We start from the raw sequence: 22,895 nt of genomic DNA, 5'->3' as shown, positions 1-22,895 counted from the left end.
CCATTGCCTCAATTGTAAAGAGCAGGGAGAGCAATTTCCAGCAAATAGCTTCTGGAGTTTATTGTGGAACTCCTTATTTATTTGTGAGGTTATTAGAATGTGTGTAGGCTGGAAAATGAAATGATAATCAGTCCTTCACCAGAAGACATTTGTCTTCATGGCTTGAGTCTCTTTATCCTTTTTTTATTTGTTTTAATGTGTTTAGTGTTTCTCCAGCCCCCCAAGTGTCCAGCTCGGGCTGAGGCAGTGAGCCGCCGTTCCTGGCAGCACAGGAATGCTCCTGACTGGGCTGAGTGTCTCTGCAGAATCCATTAGAGCTGCCCTGCACAAAAGGAGGCACCTCCTGAGATAGCAGCCCCGTTAATTACCCTGCTCCTTTCCAGGGCATTCATTCCCCTGGCTGTGAGGAGGACAAGGAGGCAATGACAGATGGGTGAGCACAAAAGCTGCCAAGAGTCAGTGATGCTCAGAGGTTTTGCAAGTGTGATAATGACCTCGAGATGATCTGATTTTTGTAAAGAGAGGCTTGTTCTGCAATTGTCATCACCGTAGCCTCACATCAGAAAAGGCTTGCTTTTTTTTTTTTTTTTTATGCATCTCCTCTGCCTTTCTTGTGGTTTGCCAGTCACTTTCCCCATAGTTCTAAACAACACAGAATACAAAAACTAATTCTAATTCCCAGTGTGTCCAAAAATCAGAGTAGGATGAGTTGAGAAGTTTTACTCCAGACTTTTCTGCTGACTTTGTGAAATCTTATTTCAGTTTCTTCTGTAAAACAGGAAAGATTGATAATTGCAGATTATTTTTACATGAATGGTGATGTACAGGTAAGCAGTAGTAATAATATTTGTTTATCATGAAAGTTGGAGTTTGTCTGTACTTTGAAGTTTTTCCCTCTAATGTGAATGCCATGATTTTGTATGCTTCGAAAGCACTAAAAAACCCCTTCCCTTTCTCATGCAAATTTATTTAATGCATCTGAGTCAGTGCAGAGTATCTTTAAGAAAGCTTTATCTCTTCCAGTTTGACTTTCTTTTTCCTGAAAATAATTTAAAAACTGCTATTAGTTGGCATTTTGTATTCATTTTATCTAAAAACAATCAAGCTTTAAAAAAATATGTGAACCCAATAACCAGTTCAAGTAACTGAATAAGCCAGCAACAACTGTTTTAAAATCTGCTGCCAGTTTTGGTTGTTTATTTAGCAGCTGGGATGAACATGGGTGAAATATTTGGTATAAGGAGTCGCCTATGGTTCGGCTGAGGTACACTAGGGCAAGCAGCTGTCTTGAGGTCATACACTGTCCCAGCCTCCCCTCTACTTCAGGCTAAGCTCCTTTTATTTACCTAGACCAGGCTCCTAAAATTTTTCTTGATGGGGTCCACATTAATTTTGTGCTGTTTTACTTCCCAGCTTAATACCTGTAATTTCTTGATGGCTTTACAGCAACTAAAAAACTTCATCTGAAGCTGAAGAAATATCTTAGAAACTATTTTAGGTCTTCAGCTTCTTCTTTTATCCAGATTTATGGATACTGAATAGAGTTCAGAATATGAAATGCTCGTATCAGTAGAGTAGTAGTGAGAAAAATTAGTAAAAAGAAAAAAAAAAAGCATACCAGTTTTCTCAAGCAAAGTTTTGCAGTATTTGAAATATATCAATAAATTACTTTTGCCAAATAACTTAAGCCATATTCTCAACATATTACGGTTAGTGTGGAGGTTTAATTTTGTGTAAAGTGAACACAGAACCCTTGTCATCTGCTCCAGGAGAGATTTTTCATGATGCTGTCAGCATTAGAGCAGTGGAGATCACAGAATCCTAGAATGGACCAGGCTGGAAGGGACCGCAGTGGGGCATCTGCTCCAGCAGGGCCATCCCAGAGCACAGGGCACAGGGTTGTGTCCAGATGCTTCTGGAAAAATCCCACTGAGGGAGAATCCTCACCTCTCTGGGCAACCTATCCCTGTCCCTTGTCACCTCACAGGGACAAAGTTCTTCCTCATATTCAGGTGGAACCTCCTGTGCATCACTGTCTGCCCATTCCTCTTATCCCAGTGCTTGGCTCCATCCCCTTGCCACCCTCCCTTGAGATACTGATGGACACTGATGAGACTCCCTCTCAGTCATCTTGATCTCCTGAGCGCTGAGCAGAGTTTTCAATCCTAACTGCTTCCATCATCCCACCAGGATGTATGTTCTATAGAGTAGGGAATTATCCAACACATTGCGTGTAAAAACACACGGTCTTGGCCACTTTCACTGGCCTTAGGGTTATGCTGTCATTCATACAGAAGGTTGGAAATGGTATTTAGCAGTCAGAGCTTCCAAAAATCATTAAAATTTAATTTGCTTTTGGGGAGGGAGGCGTAAAGCACAGGAGATTATGTTCAGTTTATGAGCCCTGACCTTTCCTGCTTAGCCATTCCTCCAGTTTAATTTTGGTTCATGAAGTGCATATTTCATATGGCTCTGGTTATTATTACCTACTTCTCATTTTATTATTACTCGAATGTATATGGGAGGCTATCATTTCCTTTATTGCTGTGGGAGACAGCATCCTGTATCAGGCAGGAAGTGCATGGGGGAAACACTTAAATGTTCTGTGTGCAGAGGCTGCAGCCAGCTTTAGGAAAGGGGAGCTGAACAGATGCTCTGCACCTTCAGACGTGTTCCTGCCATCAGTGCTGAGAGGACATCAAGCTTTTTAATAGCAAAATGGCTGGGCTCCCTCAAGCCCTGCTGGTTTCCCAGCCATCTGAGCGGATGTTAGCTGCTGTAGGACCACTCACTTAAAGACTCTATTGCAGCTGAACGATGTTTCCCTTCTTCCCAGTGCTTTTGTAGCTGCTCAGTTATGATCATCATGGGTCACTGTTTATTATCCCAGCTTCACAGCAATGTTATTTTTCACAGCCCCCCACACGACTGTTTTCATTCCGTTCTCTCTTTCCTTTTTGGCTTTGAACCCGTTGTAATGCAGGACAGGAAAAAAGTGCCAAGCAATCCAAAAATGCAACCTTCCCCAGCCAAAATAGTGTGTCTGGCTAGTAGTCAGATCCCTAAAATTGGGTGGAAAGATGTGCCTCTGTGCCTTAATGTATCCAATTTCTTCCAAACTGTCTCCCCCAGCTGCCCCTAACCGGAGCTGAGCAAGCAAAGATAAATACCTGATTAAAGGAGCTTTAAGCTGTGAAGTCCTTGTACCTGCACCCATGGCCAAATCTCCCAAGATAAAGAGCCAGAGGGAGGCCAAGACCAATCAGCTGGTCTAAAACATGCAGCTGGAAGAACACTGATTAAACATAAGCTGGTGTTGAATAACATGTAGATAGTGCCACGACTGCTCTGTTCTTTGTGCAGAGTGTGTGCATGGGTGGGAAGGTCTCATTTAAACAGAAAAGCAGAGGGCAAGAATATCAGAGCCATCAGTGCTTGCAACAACATCTGCTCTTTGGACAGCAGTCTCCCTTCTATCCATTCAGCATTTCCCAGCAAATTAATGAAGGGGGAAAAGGTGAAGGGAACTCAGTAAATAAGTCTGAAATCAACTCTCGCAGTGCCTCGAGGAGCTGCAGGCAGGTGATTAAGGCCTCCTTCCATCAATATTTGATTTACACCAGGCGTTCTTTATTTTAAGTCATCTCTCCCTGTGTCTTGACAGGTGGGTTGGCTGCACAGCAGCCATCAGCACACAACACTTCAGTGCTGGAGCTGTGCCTGGCAAACTGCATGCCTGAATGTGGATTTGTGCTGTTTGACCACCTTCACTCACAACAGAACACACAAAACTCCTCAGCAGCAGCACCTAAAGAGGGGCAGATATTTGGAGTTGCAACAGAACAATGGATGCAATTCCTCCTTCTGCACCTACATCCCTTGGAAAACATGCTTCTTTGGGAGCTGCTGTTATGATGTGCTAAGAAAGATCAGTCAAAACTTGTCTTTGGTAAATTTCTGTGTGCCTGAGCTAGCCAAGGATGGTGAGGGTACAGAGCTTAGCTTGGTCAAAAAGGTTTTATTCAGGAACAAGCACAACAGACAAATAGTTGGTGCCCTGTAAGCTCTGCAGCCTCTCGGATTCAAATTCTTTTTTCTTAAAATCTCCGTTTCAAATGTGTCAGGAGTTCATTCTCATTCAGAAAAATAAATTAAGAGCTCTGTAAAATAGGAGTCCTAATTAGTAAGCAAATCACTGAATTGGGACTGGACTGTGGAAAATTTGCAAAGAGCTAGAAGACTTTACTTTTCTAATCTAGTTTAGTAAATTCCATGTCACATTATTACAAAATTTCTGGACATTTTATTGAAGTCTTGCTGCTGTGCAGAGGTTGTGATGATGAAGCTTGAAGCAGCAGTGCCTTACTAACAGGAGCAGTTTTGGGGGAACTCAGAAACTGGGGAGGCTATGCAGGATTGTAAATTAGCAACTGATCCCAATTTATTTGTGAGAACATTACAGGTGTATCCTGAGGATGATTCTTTCCCACTGCTCTTGGCTGAGACTGTCTTGGAGTAGGAGGAGAGAATGAACTTGCTTGATTCCCTCAGTGTTGTTTGGTTTGAGCTGAGAGACTCCGTGAGGGGCACGGGACAAAGAACAAAGCATTCCTCTTGCTGTGACACTGAGAATGTGCTGCTTCCCTCTGCAGCCAAGTTCAACTTCAGCACAGATGTCCTCTGTAAATAAAACCAAGTGTCCTCCTGCCTCAGTTAATCCCTGAGCATCTATGGCAATTGTTCACCATTTCTGATGCAGAAATCTCTTTCTTTAAGTGAGCAGTGGAAAATTAATGTCTAGGAAGTTAGCAGAGTTGCCATCACTGAAACTTTGCAGCTAAGTTCAAACAAACTTCTGTGAGGAGTGGCACAGCTCAGTTTGATTTTGCAGATTTCTTGGAAAATATGCTTTCAACAAATGCAACTGAGCGAGCAGTCAGTAACTTGGGATTGCTATAATCATCAGGGTGTAAACAACCCAGATATTTAGAATTTAAATTTGCCCTTTATTGACTAGAGTAGCATTGATGCAACAATGCAACACTTCTAAAAGCAAGCAAATAAACAAAACAGTGTTACCCTAATTTTGGCTTAATTTAAGCTACATTTTTATCGTTGCTTTTCAAAGTTGTTCTCATTCCCCACTGTGCAGCCTCAGCCTGGGTCAATGAAGGGGCACACTGTACATCTTCAAAAGAGATCAATTGCAATCCCCTGAATACTGGGCTGCATTACCATTACAGAAGATCACTAATCAGCAGCAACTTGCTATCCTGCATTGGACATGTGTAACTTATCTCCCAGCATTACCCCTTCTTTCAAAAATCCTACCAATCTCCAGTTAGCTATGCGGAGGATTCAATCAGATGATGCTTTTACCCTGCTGAACCTGGGCTAAATGGGAACTCAGACACTGGGGGATGCTGGAGTTACTCTGACTGAAATAATCAGGATTTTTTCCCAGTTTTTCTCATTTTGCAAGGGAAACAGGAGTTGTGAGAACTAAAGTAGCTTTCATTAGATGCCGAAATTTATCTGACTGATAAAGTTAATCCACATTCAGGTTGTTCTTCATATTAATATTAGAAAGAGAACATTTTCAGGCAGTACTGTACTGTACTGTAACTACCACGTACTCATTACACTTTTAGTTTAGTTATTAGATGCCCACTGGTGGTGATATTTTGCTACTTGCCTGCTAAATATATTTATATTTGGCCGTTTCTTTTTAAACAAAAGGAGAGAAGAATGGGAGTACAGAATGCATTGGCTTTTCAAGATCACTGGACTTAAAATACAAACTTTATTAATCGGATGATTTGTTGCAGTCACCACAGGGACAACTGCACTTCCAGCTCTCCCTGGCATCCTCTGGAATAAATAACCTCCAGCATCCATCACCCCTCAGCTGACTCACTCTGTTCCCACCAGGCATGGCCTGGGCTTCCCTGTGATTTATCACAGCTGCCTTAGCAGCCCTAAGTCAGCCTAGTTGTCTCTAGCCTTAGAAACAATATTTATGATAACTAACTACTAACTTACCTCCATAAAGCAAAAAACATGGATGTAGAAGGGAACAACAAAGAAGCAAATACAATTCCAACTAAGGAATAATTTGTAGCCACACCAGGCTAACTCCCCCTCTGGTTTACCACTTCTTTTTAATTTATTGTTGTCTCTTGTCCCTGTGGTTTGCTGCCTCGGTTGGAATGGCTCTGGAAAAACTGCTGCCTGTGTCCACCTGGAGAGCCCATGAGGTTTTACCCACCCTGTTTCCATGGCCTCATCTTCCTCACCACCTTTGAGACAGCTTTTAATTAATCTAGGGATCCTTTTCATTCCTGAGCCACCACTCTGAAAAAACAGGGAAACCCTGGAAGCAAGTTCCCCTCCTGACAGTTGGTTGCTCACAGCAGAATGGAAACAAGATCCCTTGCTCTACCAGACCACATACCCATAAAATAGTTACACAGCAATGCTGCACTGAACCCAAGATCAATAATGTTTCTTTTAGCAGACTCCTTGATCAAAAGAATAAATGGTTTCAGGTACAGCACTGATTCAAAATTCCATTTTAATCTATGTACTTGGATACATGTGTTGTATTACACAGTGAATAAATGCAATGTTGAACTGCTGGGAGCAGCAAAACATTGTTTGTCTGTCATGATGATAATAGCAGTAGATATTAAGTAAGAAGTGGTTACTACTATGCAAAGTTCATAAGTAGTAATCTGTCATCTTGCAGTAAATGTAGCCTCAATACCATATGTAAAGATTGTATTATAATAATTTCCTCAGTTTTCCCAGGTGTATGAGTGATTTTAATACCCCTTGTTCTAAAAGTTAGGGAATTTGCTAATAAAAAGTAATCTGTGAATTTATTCATATGTCAAATATGGCACAGAAATTTAAATTCTATAGGAAGAAAGTATTTCTAGCAGAGGATAGTAATGGATAAAAGAAATTTCCTTATTTTCTGAGTGAAGACGGTGTGTCTAAGACTCAAAAGATTGCTTCTGTAAGCTGGAAATTGATGCCAATTCTCTCCCTACCTCCGTTGCCTTAAAGCTTTGGGAAGTCTTACCCTGCTTAAAGTACATGATTTTGAGAAAAGGTTTGGTTAGCCTGCTTAAGACCCAACTGATCTTCTGGGTAGACATTTGTAAGTTAAGGATAAGTCAGTGTTCTCTTTTAGACAAAGACATCCTCTTGATGGGAAGAGCTCCTCATGTCTGCCGGCAGCTAACAGTGGTGTGGGTGTGTTTGTCTGCGCCTTGCAGATGCAATGTGGATCTGTCTTGGACTCTAATCACTGCTCAGTGATGTCAGATGTTCAAAGATAGCTGAAAAAGGTCTGCTATTTTTCTTCTCATGCACTATTTGTTTAACCATGGGGGCAGCCTTTTTCCCAGGGTTCAGACCCTTTTTGCCCACATGAATTTCCAAATGGCTGAAAAACCACTAAAAGCTGGAGTAGGGAGTGGAACTGAAAAATGCTACTATATTCTTACATTCATGTTATGGACAGGGGAAAAAAAACCAAAAAGCAGTTCATTTTTATATTGTTTGTAGTATCTCTTCTAGTTCTTCAGTCTTCATCCTTTTTACTGGTGTATCATATTTGCAATGTTTTTATTTACTTGCATCTTTCCATTGTCAACAAAATACTTGCAGGAATTGATTTAATAGTAGAACATTTGCAGAAACATGCTGAACATGCAAGGTGTTCTGTCTTGGGTGGAGTGTATTTTTTTTTTAAATTTTAAATATAGAATCCTTGTTTTAACTCAGTCTGTAAGATAATTTTGATAAAGTAAATGTTCTGGGTTTTTTTTTCATCTTGCCCTAGTAGCCACTGTTCATTGCACATAGAACTTTCTGCAATGCACAGCTGGGAATTGTGTCCTGTTTCTTGTTTCTGTCTCACTTTACTCTGTCCTAGTGAAAGGAGGGGTTTTTGTTTTGTTTCTACCCATGGAAGATAAGAATTCTACTTGATTCACAACTAGAATGGGAACAGGGAAGCTATAAATGCATTAATATCCACCAATTAATTTTTACCAATATGATCTGTTACATTATCCCACGTGGCAAAGGCACACAGCTGCAGTGCTCTTTCCTTGGCTGTTCAAGAACCAGGCTGTGCTGTAGCTGATGTGGTCAGAGCAGGTTTGGTGTGCAGTGTCTGGACAAATGGAAGGCCCAGAGCAGACATAAAACAGGTTTAAAGCTCGGTAACATCTGAACACTGTTTCCTGCCTCTAGTTCTCATTTTTATATTTGCCATGAGCTGCCATGACCTTTGCTGCTCTCCTTTAACGGGATAACTTTATAGCAGTCGGGCTGATTTGGCCTCAGATGTCTCAAACTTCTACTGAATTCCACTTGCACCATATGTGGCTGTAATTGTGAGTGTTGATTTAGTGCTGTGGGCTCTAATCCCACTCTCTCCACCTTCCCATCCCAAAAGAGCCCACAGAGTTCACTTGCACTACTTAATTAAAGACTTTATTACACATAGCTGGCTGTAACCAGGGCTGTTTGAGCCTCGATCCCTTCCCCCTCACCCTGATTTTTATACCAGTAAATGTCCAGAAGTTTCTGTTGCAAGTGCCTAGAATAATTAATGCTAGCTTGAGCATTCCAGACTGAAGAAATGTATACCTTAAAATCAGATATTTAGCTTTAGGGACATGTGGATTTATCATAGTAGCATGTCACTTGGAAAGACAACCATATTTTAATGGGCTCAGGACACAGAAGTGCCCTTTTTCATTGAGAAATTATCAGGTGTTGGCAAGTTTTAAAACTTGAAAGCCAGTGAATTAAAGGCAGGTTCCACAAGAAGAGTACAAGGAAGTATTCTGTATCTCTGCTTTTCTGTTTGAGATGATGATGAAACTCTCCTTCCTCACTTTATTCCCACATTTCTGTAAATGTAGATCCTGACTCTTAAAATTTCATTTTAAAACAAATACTTTTGTTGGGTCAGGGAGAAAAAGAATAAATCAATACTCATCTTCAATTTTTACTTGTTTGAGATGCACACAAATATTCCCTTTCTCCTGCAGTGAAGAGGAAAAGTGTTACTTCTACATTTGGTATTCTGGCACCTCCAAAACACACACATCAGAATTAATCTCTATAATTATCAGTTGTATTTTAAGCTCTAGAAATGCCTTGTCATTACAAATTCTGCAATACAAAATTTTTATTCCATTAAATATTCACTTTGTCAAGGAGTGGTTGGAGCCCAGCTCTCCCAACCAAACAAAATGAACCACTTATCTGTAAAATCTCTGGTTTTGTCTTTGTTCTTTCACTTTTTATTGCTCATTGCTTCTTTTGCTGTCTCTATTGTCTCCTTTTGTAAACTTTCACTGTCATAGGAGCATCATTAATGTTGGCACATAGATATTAGGAGGTTATTTCCCTGGAACAAAAAAGAGATGGTGTTCAAGCCACAAGATGCAGCTTTGTATTGATCCTTTGCCATAAAAAAAAAGAAAAAGGAAATATTTTAAATATTGGTTGTGCTGAGTCTTTCAGCTGTATTCATACTCAGCTGTTGACATATTCTTGAGGCATCTCATCAGTCATGGCTTTCTATATTAAAAGGTGGGATAGTGGCATATTTTTTGCAAGTAAACACCTTCAACAGATTGCCATTAATAAGGAAGTCTATTTTTAGAGAAAAAGTGTCTGCTGGTGTGTAAAAGAAAGGGTTAAACACAGAGAAATTTGGTTTGCTCTCTAATGCTACATGTGGTCTCTGAAAATCAAAGCAGGAAGCATCATGGAGCTTGGAAAATGATGAAACCACAACTCATTTTTAACTAATTCCTTTGTGCCATGTTACTGAATTTTACAAGATACAGCAGAAAAAACCACCATGTGGTTTCATTTAAGCATATGTTGGCTCCCCTCGGGGAACCCCTAGGAGCAAATGAGCGCCAAGAGGACAGGATTTGGAGTCTTGCTTGGTCCTGAAGTATCCCATGGCCCTTTCTGTGCTGGAACTCAAAATCCAGTAGTTCAGAGGGACCCACAGAGGCTGCAGGGAAATGGAAATATAATTCCATGCCAATAAAAATATGTAGGAAGAACTGGTATTCCCTTTACTTACTTGCCCCTACAGTTACCGCTGGCTGCTGTCAGGACCTAGATCTAGGTTAGAAGGTACCCTGGAGGTCTTGGCTAGTTTTTTTTTCCTCCATGAAATTAAAATATCTGTCAGCCTTCCCACACTTCTCTTTCATATCTCTGTGATGACAACATGAACTTGTTCCGAGCACTTATCATGTAGATAAGCAGGTAATTTATATCAAGATAAAGACAATTTCTGAAGGTGTTTGTGTACAGAGCCTTTTGCAGGGGGATCCTTATTTCTGATTTTTTTTTTTTTGTGGTATATGTCCATTTTGTTTGACTGGCTGTTGAACTATTCAGGATTTGAGTCTTTTTTTCAGTTACTTGTGTAGTATTTTGTTAGTATAAACCTTGAGTAAATAAGATAGTTAACATTCTAAATTTCTGAGGAGAAAAGTTTGATAGCAGACAGCTCTTTAATAGTAATTTTTGAGTAAAAATGGAGCTGAGATAGATTATGAGTTCAGAATTGCTGTTTTCCATAATATACACAATCCTATTCGTTTTCACACTATTATTTTTTTCCAAGACATGAACACAACAGTCTAAGAACAGTCATGAGAAATTAAATCCAAAATGATGTTTTTGACAATGATGCAAATGTTAATGAAAATGATGAAGTCCTTCATTGGTTCTTAAAGATCAGTTATAAAATTTTCCTTCTGTCTGTGTTAAATTACCTTGCTAAATTATGGCATGGGCATCCAACTATGCTGCTGAGAAAAAAACAAAACAACCTGTTTCCTTTAAAAAAATTACTTTTTCATAGCTACTGAAAGTATTGTGAAGTTAGTTAAAAATTCCGAAATTTGGGCAGTTAGTCTGTTTCCAGAAGGATTGTTTCAGTTGTCTCTATAGGACTATAGTACAGGCATTTCTAAGTATGTTCAGTCTTAAAATCTCAAAATACTAATTTAGGAATCATGTAATTGCCTTTTCATCATCAATTTTAATAAGATTTTTACACCAAAATACTTCTTACTTAGAAGCTTTAGTGACTCAAGTCTATTCTTTAGCCTAAAAATAGCACAAAATATGAATCCCTTTGTCAAGATGAAGTTCTGAATGTAACAAACAGGACTCACAGAACATCAAAAGGCACCTGCAGCCTTCTCTGTCATAAATGAGAATCTCTCCTTTCTGTATTTTGCTCAGGTCCAGATTAAATGTTGTAGGACTGATGCACTCTGAGCAGTGTCTAACAGCAAGAATTAAACTGTTGTAGAACAGTTCTGTCAGGGCAAAAAAGGATGGAGCACACCCTGATAGATGCATGCCCTGCTTCATTCCCAATAATTCCAGGGGCTGATGAATTCCATTGCCAAGGGATTTCGCTATGTAAATCTCCCTGACTAAAGCTTTGCTGAATTTTATAAGAACAGAGCGTTGTCTTTGTGTTGCTAAACACAATAGCTAGTGGGTCTTGTGACCTTACTCTCCAGGGATTGGATCTTTAAAAAAAAATAAAATAAATAAAACCGCGGTGAAGAAAAGCTCCACAATGAACAGTGGAGCATAAGTGACACCTTAGAGATCCCCTAAACCCACGCAGGAGTTTACAATAAAAAAAATTTGCAAATGCAAGAGGAATTTTGAGGGAGCATGAATAGCTGCTGGCTGGCTGTGGGTATAAAAGGAGCAGGTTTCCTGGTGAAGGCTCCATTCACAGGGCAGTGCTGGAGGTGACAGCTCAGAGCCACACGCTGTCCTACCAGGAGAGTGCCTGGCGCTTAATAGAGTGGTCAGGGCAGGGCAGGGACAGCCAGGGCTGAGCGCTTAAAGGAGTTAATGCACCAAGCGAGGGAGGTCAGCCAGGCACGGTGCAGGGCTGTTTGTAAAGCAAGATGTTGAATGAAGTGCCAGTTTCTTTGTGAGGCTCTTCCCCTTCCCCTCAGGGCTGGAGCTTGTTCCTTCCTGAGCAAACATTGCAGTTTGGTGAATTAATCTCCCTGTGGCTGCTCAGGCACTGGCCCTGGGTCCTTCTTTGGGTTTCTCTTTCCCAACAGCAGCAAGTCCAAGTCTTGGTGGCTGCAGAGACCAAATCTTGAAAGCCGAAGCTGAGCCTTTAAGCTTGATAGCTGAAGGTGACTCACTTTAATTTTATCACTAGATAAAATGTTAAAAACCATGCAATTACTATAAGCTAAATTTACAGCTATTCTTATTTAACATTAGAAAACTTGTGTTGCTTTTAGAAGATGATTAAAGTTTTCCCAGCCTATTTTCTTTTTTTCCCCCCCAATTTTTCCCTGCATGTCTTTCTGAATAGAGGAATTTGGGAGGCTGGCAGAGCTGGTGAATTCTTTGATAGGATAAGAATTTGATAGGAGAAGGAGATGCTGCTGGAGGATCTGTTTGCAGACAGTTTTTAACTCACAGTTTGAGAGGTATCTGCTTCTCTTAACTCCTGTTTCAGTTCTTAGTGGTGCTGATTTGAAAAGGCTGGAGAGCAGCACTTTTGTCCCTGCAGCAAGGACAGAAGAGGTAGTGACCCAAACTCCTTTCCACCCCAAGAACTACTTTGGGTAAAATATAAATCAAATTACTCTCAAATAGCACACATTTGCATACAACGAATGTATGTTCTCTGAAAGTGTTGCAAAATCTAATGGACTTGTTCTTTTTTTTGCTCCTGAAATCCATCATTGGCTGAGTCTAAGTAGAAGAAGAAAGGGATTTTTCAGACTAGAAGATTGTCTCCCAAAAAACTGCATGAAAAGAGATGAAAAATTGCTTTGCAATTTTGTTTCTGTAAAGAATGATAAAAGAAGCAGCTCAGATATGCCACAAAAAATAAATAAAAAGCCTCATAAAAACCCCCCAAAACAAAACCAAAATTTCTTTGTTTTCTTTTTCTTCAAAATTTGTTTTCTTATGAAAAAAATTATAAGAATATTGTGTAAGATAGCTTATGTTGTATTTTCAAAAAAGGTGGAGGGAGATCTTTAAATTGACAGGGACATGCAACTCAGCCTGTGCCTCCTCAGCCCAATTTTTTTTCTGAAATTTCAGCCCTTTTTCTGAAGTCTTCAGAAAAATGCACAGAACTGATTTACCTTTTATTATTTTTCCTGTTTATAGCAAAGTTTGCTGAAGAGGCTTTAGTATTTGTCATGACAGGTTCAGTCATCAGAGTAAATATCTGCTGTCTGCCTCATTCTGGTTTTGACTTGATTTATGATGTTGTGGAAGCACTAATATTAGTCTTTTAAAGATTAAAACAATCTTTAGACTAGAATGGACAGTAATCACTTTTGAAAAGGTTGAATACTGTGATTTATAGGATTCCTTGAACATAAAGATTTAATCTTTGAATATTTTTATGCAGATGCCTTGTCTTATGAATGGCCAAAATTAAGTTGACAATATTAGTGTATGACTGGCATTACAAAGAAATTAAATGTATTACATATAGAGGTACATTAAGCTGTAACTTGAACATATTATAGGAACAGGTTTATTCTTCACAGTATCTCTTTAAGTTTCTTCATCAAGGTATTGTACAACGTGTCTTTCTTTTCCTTTATTGCAGTGTGAATTTGGTATTCATGAATCATGCCAGATTAACAGAAAAATAGCTTTTCACTATGCCCATTCTGCAGAAGTCCTGCATAATTTAATGCAGAAGAAACCAGTATGGACACATATAAATTTATCAATTGCAGTGAGCAATTTTTTTCTATAGGTTTTAGGAAATAATGTGTGTAATTCAGCACTTCTAAGTGCTTGTATGAAGGTTATTATCTATCCAGGTCATGGAAACTTTCTCTTGAGAGCTCTCACATCAAACCCAGGGAGTTCTTCTGAAAATGGACAATAAATTCCTGCCTGAAGTTATTGTGATGACAAATCTGTGGTTGGCACCTCCCGTGATGTGCCAACCACTGCCAATTGTCGTGGTGCCTTTGATGGGACAGAGGAATTTGTCCAGATCCTTTTGGCTGCTCCTGCCCTGAACAAATCCAAATAGGCTCTTGGTTCACTACAGCTTTGCTCCCACAGGTGGGACTTTCCAGGCTGCTCATTATGAAATGAGATTGAAGCCTTTTTTTCAGTGGGCTAATAAAACTCTACCAGAAGGTAAAAATTTTCAGTCTTGCATTTGTAATGGCCTTAACTTTATGTTTTGATTCAACTACTGTTTAAAATGACATTTTGGGAAGGGTTTCTCTGTAGTGTGAAGGGCTTCATCTGCTATCCCTGTCCTATTTCTGCATTAGTTACTTGCCTGTACTGGAACAGTGATTTCTCCTATTAATTATCTGTATCACCATGGTATCTAAAGACCCTGGTGAGGAGTGAGCCTGGGCTGCAGTAAATGCAGTGCAAATGCATGCAAGGTCTCTATCCTTGCCCTGGAGATAATAGCCCTAATTTATTTTTGTATCTGAGATGTTATCACCACATTATCTGAGCAAATGTTTATCTCTCGGCACCTCTGTGAAGCAGTGGAATATAATCCCCAATTCAGAGATAAGGAACTGAAAGATTGTGACTTGTCCAAGGTCACATGAAAAAAAAAAAAAACCCAACCTGTAGCAGAGCTAAGAGAACATAAATTTCTGATCGTGGCTCATTGTGTTAAGTACATGGCTCCTTTCTGGTTTCAATAAGAAATGGATTATCTCATATGGGCTTTAAATTAGGAAATCTTTAAATTGCAGAGCAGTGAATAAAGTGACCTGGGCATTTGTCTGTTACAATTAGCTACTAGTTTCTACTTTTCATGGATGCCTGAATCGTTTCCCTTCTCTTGACAGCTACTTTCCCTCCCACCACATTAACTGGTTTCAATTAGTGTGACTCCACTCACCTCAGCATCTTCCCTTGGACTTTCACTTTCCTTGGCACTCTGAATCTCCCTAAAGTTTACCAAATCCACTCGCCTTGAATTGTGACTCACTGTGCCCCCAGTGTCTCATCTTTAATACATGTATGTGGGCCAGATGCTGTTGGAAGAATTCAATACTGTTTATTTGCTCAAGACATTTTTATTTTACTTCTTTTTTTACTACAGCATGTCTGTTTTGATTAGAGATAATGCAGAGTCTTTTTTTTTTCCATTTTTTTAACTGCTCTTGTGTCATTATTTTTTTTTTTTGTCCTCCTGATTTGACTGCCCCAAAAATATTTTAAAAACCATGCAGCAGTCCTGGAACTCTTTTTCAACTGAGTATTTTTTTTTAGGCAGTAGTAAGACTTGATGAGCACACACACAGCAATGTGGGACATAATATATCATTGAGAGAATTATATTCTTTCAAAACAAGAACTTCCATTGAAAGCCATGAGTTTGCAACTGAAATGAAGCACAAAGGTGCTCATGGACATATCTGAAAGAAAGGTGTAGAAAGCTCTGCCTTTGAGGCAGTGAAGTGTGGGAGGCAGAGAGTGAGGTGAGAGGCTCAAAGAGCAGGATTGTGCTGCTGCTGCTGTGCCTGACCTGGCCTATGACATTAAAAAAAGTCACTTCTCTTTGCTCCTGATCAGCTTTGATGTGTTCTCTGTTCAGCTGGAACTTTTGGGCAACCTAAGCCACATTCATACCATGGTGAATTTCTTGATCATTCTCTAGGAAATGATACAGGAAGTCCACCAAAGGAAAAAAAAAATCAGTTTTCAATTCAATGGCAAATAAACCCAACAAATTCTTGCTTCCTTTTAGCAGAAACAACCTCTGCTGCAATTTTAGATTGTAGAGAAAGGATTATATTGTGGATAGACTGATTTCTTTTATCACCTCAAGCACATATTTGCAAATTATTTTGGCTTATATTTGTCTCTAGGGACAGGCATACCTGGAACAGCATCATTCTCACCTTGTCTTTTCTTAACATCTGCCCCCAAATAACATTTTCAATACATGGATATGTGTTTTATTTTATTAACTTTGACCCAGGACTGTTGGATTTTCCTGCACATGATTATGTTCTACAGTTTTGTTTTGGTTTATTTTCCCTGCAGAAGGCTACAGTCCCTCTGTAAACCATAATATTTACGCTGTGGAAATTTTTTTGGTATTTTTCAGCAGAATACTTCATGTATTAATCAGAATCCAAGTGGTAGTTCGAGGAAACAGAATCATCCCAAAGTCAGAATTGAACATGAGTAAATTTGTAGTTTGCCTCCAGACTGCTGATGCATCCAAGCTAGCAATCTCCTCTGGAACTTCTCCTCTTCAGCTGTGTTAGACTTTGTAGCAATTTTATTATTTTTTCTACTCTTTAAATTAATTTTTCGACTTATGTCATAAATACAGCAGCCATTTTTCCCAATACTCATTAGCTCTTTGCCCCATAGCCATTAGAAAGATCCTGGAAGCAACAGAGAGGGCAGAGTTTTGAGGCTGGCCTTATAAAAATGTAAATATTCTTCCCTGATTATTTTATTTTCTTAAACAAATACTGCCTTTTGTAACTTTCTACTTAGGACTGGGGTTTGCACCTTTAATAGGAGTTTTCTCACAACAGTAAACCCTGACTTGTACCCATTTACCTTTGATTGCTTCAAGATTAACAACATTGCCTTGCTTTCTCACATCAAACAGCATGAAAAACACGCTGTAGCACACTCCACTTCTCCCAGAAATTCCTCTGGGCTGATTCTGCTGTCGTCATTCCCTCTGCTCTCCTTTGAAAGCTCTTCCAAAGTATTGTTATCATTGTAACTCTTACATCTTACTCAAAATGTTGGCATTGGCTTGGTTTCCCGTGATTCCTGTGACATGTGCTGTTCCATGTAATATAACTTATTCTTTGGAACTTGGACCACCACAGACTTTTTTTCCAAATCCCAAATCTTTCTGGAAATCATTAAAGTTCTCTGTCACATCACAGTGTTGGAGTAGCACAAGGAGCAACGTCCTTTGTTTAGATAAATCAATATGAATATGTCAAAACAAATTTTGTCTCTTTCCCTGGAGTTGGAGTGTTTTCTCTGTTTCTCCAAATCTTTGTCCTTTTTTTTTTTTTTTTTTTTTTTTTAAAAAGGTAACTTCCACAAATTGCTTTCATCCTTAGATTGGTCCATAGTGTTTAGAAACATTTTCCACTTTACCCTCTGTTAATAGAAATGTGTGTGTTTTATATTCAATGGCACATGTTAATCACTGCCAAAGAGAATGACAGAGCCTTTTTTATTTGGTGTCTGAGATTTAAAGGGGTTGCTATTCTGTGAAATGAGGTTTATGGCTCATACCAAAGTCTATTTCTCCATAGTATTATAAAAGTGGCTTCTTCTCATCCTTTTCCTCCACAATTCTTTTATCTGAACTGCTGGCTGACATTGCAATGGAAAGGAAAAAGGATGAACATCTTCTGCTGAGCTGTAATATAGAAAAGTAAAAAGAACCCTAACATCTGTCAGCACCTGCTCTGCCTAGAAATTGTATCTCAATCCACAGATGCTTGGTTACCAGGCTCTGTAACCTGAATCTGTAATTTTGTGTTTCCCATAAGAACAAGGACACTCTGTACTTTTCACTTGTACTTTTAGCCTGTGTTTGTCAACGTTGAGGATGGATGTGATCTGTTGTTGTTATGGAATCTTTCCCCCAGTGCTGGGCATTGTTTTACTTTGTGTTTTTCAGAAGTGTTATCCCATTTCTTCTTGATTTCTTTGCTCATTTGATGCTGACCTTGCCAATTTATTTCATCCTGTGTGTCAGCTACCCTTTGTGTACTGAAAAACACATTCCACCTAAATTGCTTATAGGTTAATCCCTTCCTTATAACTTCAGTCACTGACATCTTGCTTTTGAATTAGTTACTATCATTTTGTTGACCTTATCAATCTCAACAGTGTCCTTCCTTCCTCTAAAACAGCAACAAGAATTGAATGCTCCAGCCTCACTATAATCTCAAATGCACCTAAAAACCTAATGATAATCATTCTGTGTTCTCTCCGGAATCCAAAATAAACGTTTGTGATGCTTTAGGCTTTCTTACTGTGCTGCAGAGCCAACTGCATATGCCAATTAATTAATCATGAATACTTGAGAGATTTTGAGGGGCAGGAGTAAAGGGTTTGTAAGTCATATATACCTTGGCTGTACTATTCCACCTTCCTATTGCAGAGTCACAGAATATAGAAGGGAACAATTCCCAGGTCTCAGAGCCCCTTTGACTGGGCCGTTGAGGTCTGTGAATCTTACACAAGCAGTTCACTTACCTTTGAGAGGAGGATTGTCTTCTGGTGCTTTACAGTGCGTGATTTCAAGCACAGAATTTATTTATAGGGTCTGAAAAAGCAATTTCCTCCTCAGCCAGTGATAGAGGGTTCAAAACCAAAAAAAGAAGATCCCTACAGATCCCTACAGGGTTTCCAGAGATAAGGCACGGCCCTTTCCTTCTAGAAGTCAAAACAAAGCATGTTTCAGCTTATGGCTATCACTTTTGCAACAGTGTCTTGGTATGACCAAACCACAGCCCTGGGCTTCCTGTCTTCAGATTTGCCTTGCTGTTTTAATTTTTTAATTAAAAAAAAAAAGAAAAAAGTTGGCTTTACAGCTGTAGAAAATAAGTTCTTTGCTGGAAGACAATTTTATTTTAAGTCTTGACAGTATTTAACTCCCCACTCCCCATCACAAATTCACTTAGCTGAAAGTCCATCTGAGATGTTTCTATATGTGTGTAGCTCGCAGCTGAGAGTTCTGCAGGTTATCTCACAGTATTCTGTACTGGGTTCATATCTACCAAAATCAATGTGACAACTGTGAACCTCCTCCCACAGGAACAGCCTTCATCTGAAAATTCCAGTCCGGTGATTGCTGTTCCCAAGTTTGAACGCCTGTGAAGCGAGGAAGGTGTGACAGGAACAGTCACAGTGCTACCTGATGATTATCAGGGGCATCATAAGTGAGGTGTTGGCAAAATTTCAAAGCAACAGTGAAAGCAGCCCTGTTCACAAGATGAACTGAATTTGCAAGTGTTTATAAAATAAGACTGATGCAATCCTAAATTACAAAGGAGGCTGAAGAGGACAGGGACTAGAATCAAAACATTTCTTCCAAATACTCCTGAATTTCAACACCACATACATGCATTTCCAATAATATTTCGATATCATCTCGTGGTTATGAACACCCTTAACAAAGTTTCAAATATAAAAGAGTCATAGTTTACCTGTTATTTTTCAGGAATTTTTAATTAGGTCGTTCACTGAACTATTCTGAGTTGAAACCCAACTAAAATCTGGACGCATTCAATAATTTTTCTGGCAGATTATATTCAATATTCAGTGAAATTATAATACTGCATGAAATAAATGCTAGAGAAAAAAATAATTTAAGGAAGAAGTGACCTGAAACTGAGGTTCAAACCCTTCTATGATTGTAGACTTGAGCAGTCCTTTGTGAAAAACCACTTTGCCTATCCATGCTGCTGTCTCTTCTCTAGTCAAAGGGGAGCAATAATCCCTTTTCAACCTCAGGTACGTCGTAATGAGGAAAGTTTTTATACTATGTGGTGTTCATTGTGATAGGGAGTGATTAATGTAGGAGATATATGGAGATGATGAGGCAATGAGAGATTCAAAGGGAAAAAGAACATAGAAAAAGACATTTTCAGTTTGTGAGTGAAAAATGTGCTGGCCTATCTCAATATTAAATTATTTTTTGGTGGATACAGAGGGTCAGAATCATTCTACCAGTTTGAGCAAACAATCAGATTATATCACATTTATTCCCATTCATCATATCACAGTTCTTTCCGTTAAAGTCCTTGTACTTCAGAGACTTCCTTCTCCAAATCAGATGTTCTTTCCAATAACAAGTATGAGAAATTGTTCTTTTGGTGCATAATTACAGCCTCCTTCCCGGTATGACAAGATAAAAGGATATTCTCAGCTGTGATGATATTACTGTGATGACAAATGTTTAATTCTGGGGAATTAGATATTATGGGAAGAATCATATGTGAAGACCTCTGAAAAATATACTAACATAGGTAAAGTCCTGGCAAAATGAGTTATTCCTTAGAGATTGTCTCACTGGTAATGGACAGGAAGCCCAGAGTCCATGCAGCAAAAATAATGCTTTCCAAGAGTCTCTGGCTCTGTGACCCCATCCCTGGCAAAGCTGTAAAAAATGAGCCTCCTAGCATACTTAAGTTATTGTTTTCAGACAGCTTTAAATGAATAATTGCCTCGTGGCACAAGCCTACTTAGCAAATTGTGCAGCATCCTGCATATCAGTTCAGCGTGGGCCCCACTGTGTGCTCAGCCTCATCAAGGACTCGCTCACCTTTCACCACAGTTGCTGTGGGATAATGAAAGAACATCATCAACACGGCTTCCTGGAGGCAGAGATAAGGATGCTGGAAAAGTGCTAACACGATGGATACAGAGTACACGAGATCCTGCTGGCGATTGTTTTGTTCGGAGGACAAAATACCACTCAGCAGCCAGACGCAGGCTGAACTCTGACCTCAACATCTGACATTTGGGGGCTGGAAAGGCACTCAGTGGGGCTGGAAGTGTGAACAGCTATGAACTCTAGCTGCAGGGTGGTTGAAATCTTGCAAAGGGGTAAAATGCCACAATATCTATGCCATGAGGATTAACTGTTAGGCACATATTTCCCTCAGGCTGAGAGGGAAAAAGCTCAGAGGACAGCGTTTATGTACAGGTTTGGCACGGGAGATGCTGTTTTGTCAAGAGTACAAGATATCAAAAATCAAAGTGTGTGATAATTAAATACCTCACACCCCACATCAAAGGTAACATAGGAGAAAGTCAGATGTAACGCACTAGGAAGTTTTACAAATTTTGGCCACACACCTCATTTTAGAAATTGAGCACCAACAAATGCAGGACTTCAGAGCAAATTCCACTGTCAGACAGCAAGGAATGGAAAAAGTGAATTTTTGGGGAATATTTGTTTTGGAAAATGAATTCTATCTCAGTTTATGATAGTTGATAAATTGCCTTAAAGGGGGAAGACTGGAGACAAGAAAAGGGCAGGCATTATTAGTGTGCATAGACTTTTCCAAATGAAATACCACAGATCAAGATGCTCTAATCCAAACAGAAAGTTTGATAGAATAAGATGTATAACAGTTGTCCAATATTGAAAATGAACAATATTTCTTACTTAGTTGGACAGAGGGTTTTGTTCTCAAGCTATAGATCTCAGCCTGTAGCAGAGTAGAATGCCAGCCAGCAGAATGGACACAGCACAGATTAAGTGTCAGCTGCAGTAAAAATCAAGATATTTATTGTTCATTAGCAATGCCCTAGGTTATAATGAAGATGATAACTGAAAATCTGCCTGTAAACTCCAGAATAACTCAGATACTCTTTCGTTTCTTTTTCCCAATTTGCTGCCTTCTTTACAGTTATAGCTTTGGCACATTTTCCACACACAGTGAAAGAGCACCTTTGAAATCTGATGAGCAATGTGCTGTTTGTGTCTGGGATGAGAATTCCACTGAGCTGAGCACACACCAAATTCCTATCTAATGGTAACCCTGCTCCTTAAATTGCTGGTACTTTCTGTTACATCCTCTGCTCCCACCCATCTTGTGTGTTTAAATAGATTACAACAGCTTCTTCATCTTCTTAGCCTACAGAGAAAATAAATCTCATGCCTTGAGCATGATACCTTTGCATTCTACAGAGCTACAAACTGTGGGGAGTTACTATTTTAGTAAGACAGAAGGTTTTAGGAACTACTTTGGAGCTGCTGTCTGGGACTATAATTCTTCCCTTGACATCCTTTTGCCTCAGTAACCTTGTCTCTCTTCATCTCTGCATTTTTAAACTTGATATTCTCCCCTTTATTTGTTTTCCAATCAACTCACTTTGTCTACCAGAATAATCTCTAGCCCCACATGGTCTACAGAATTTAAGGACCTGGGCAAAACTAATTGGAAAGATAATATAAACACAGTGCTCAGAAGGGGAGACATGACACATAAATTACCAGATGTCTGTGAGGTTGTGCTGCTCTCAGTCATTGTTTCTTTCCCCTCTCTCTAATTGCTACTGGGGAATGGATGTAAAGCTGGCAAGACAGAGGTAGTTTACAAATAACTGTGCATAAACATGGAAATCCTCTGATATGAAAGACCACAAAGTTCTTTGTTTAAATATTTTTCTGACAATGGTATTCCTGAACTTTTTTTGTAAATACTGAAAGCTTAAGCAGCTGTGGAATAAGCAACTATTCAGCTGAAAAGTTCTGTGTGAAGCATTTTTCTGCGAGTGTTGGATGCTTTTCTATTTAAAGAAAAATCTTCATAGATTTATTTGACGAAGGGGATTAAAACATGTAACATGGGCAGGCAGTAGCCAGGGTAGCAAATTTAGCAAATTCAAGTGAATGCACTTTTGACGTAGTCCCTTTGTTAATGAAGGATTTAAAGGGATTAAGTAATTATTAAAAAATGCTACAGACATGATAAAATTTTAACTTGACTCTCGCAAGGATAATTTTTTTTCCCAGTTGTCAGATAAATTATTAATGGAATCGTCAGTATGAAATCAGGATTTTATCTATGAACAACAAAAATGGACCAGGTTAGTTAGCCACAAATATGAAAACGTGAGCAACTTGTGCATATTACTGTGAATTGTGGATTTGAAGTGAATCTCACCCTCAAGTTGTCAATCTAATGAAAGACTTTAGTGGGCTCAGAAATGCTGTGGCTGCAAAGGGAAGGGTTAATTCATAAAGATCAGCAGTTGCAAGCTCTTAGCTTGATCAGGGAGGGAGAATTAATTGGGGGTGAAAAGTCACCCCAGGT

At 39.3% G+C, this 22,895-nt stretch overlaps 1 long non-coding RNA gene across 1 annotated transcript in view; it reads left to right on the top strand.

The window, feature by feature from the left end:
- The first annotated feature begins 204 nt into the window (after window positions 1-204).
- LOC146445593 (uncharacterized) overlaps window positions 205-22,895 on the top strand; it is a 74,623-nt gene continuing 51,932 nt past the window's right edge. Inside the window, exon 1 of the long non-coding RNA XR_014852675.1 lies at window positions 205-433. This is a non-coding gene — a long non-coding RNA (uncharacterized LOC146445593). The remainder of the gene's footprint in view (window positions 434-22,895) is intronic.

The sequence above is a fragment of the Lichenostomus cassidix genome, chromosome 1, assembly GCF_008360975.1.
Source record: "Lichenostomus cassidix isolate B80296 chromosome 1, HeHo_3.0, whole genome shotgun sequence".
Classification (NCBI taxonomy): Eukaryota; Metazoa; Chordata; class Aves; order Passeriformes; family Meliphagidae; genus Lichenostomus; species Lichenostomus cassidix.
Note: the sequence above shows the minus strand (reverse complement) of the source record. Positions and strands in the feature narration are given on the sequence as shown.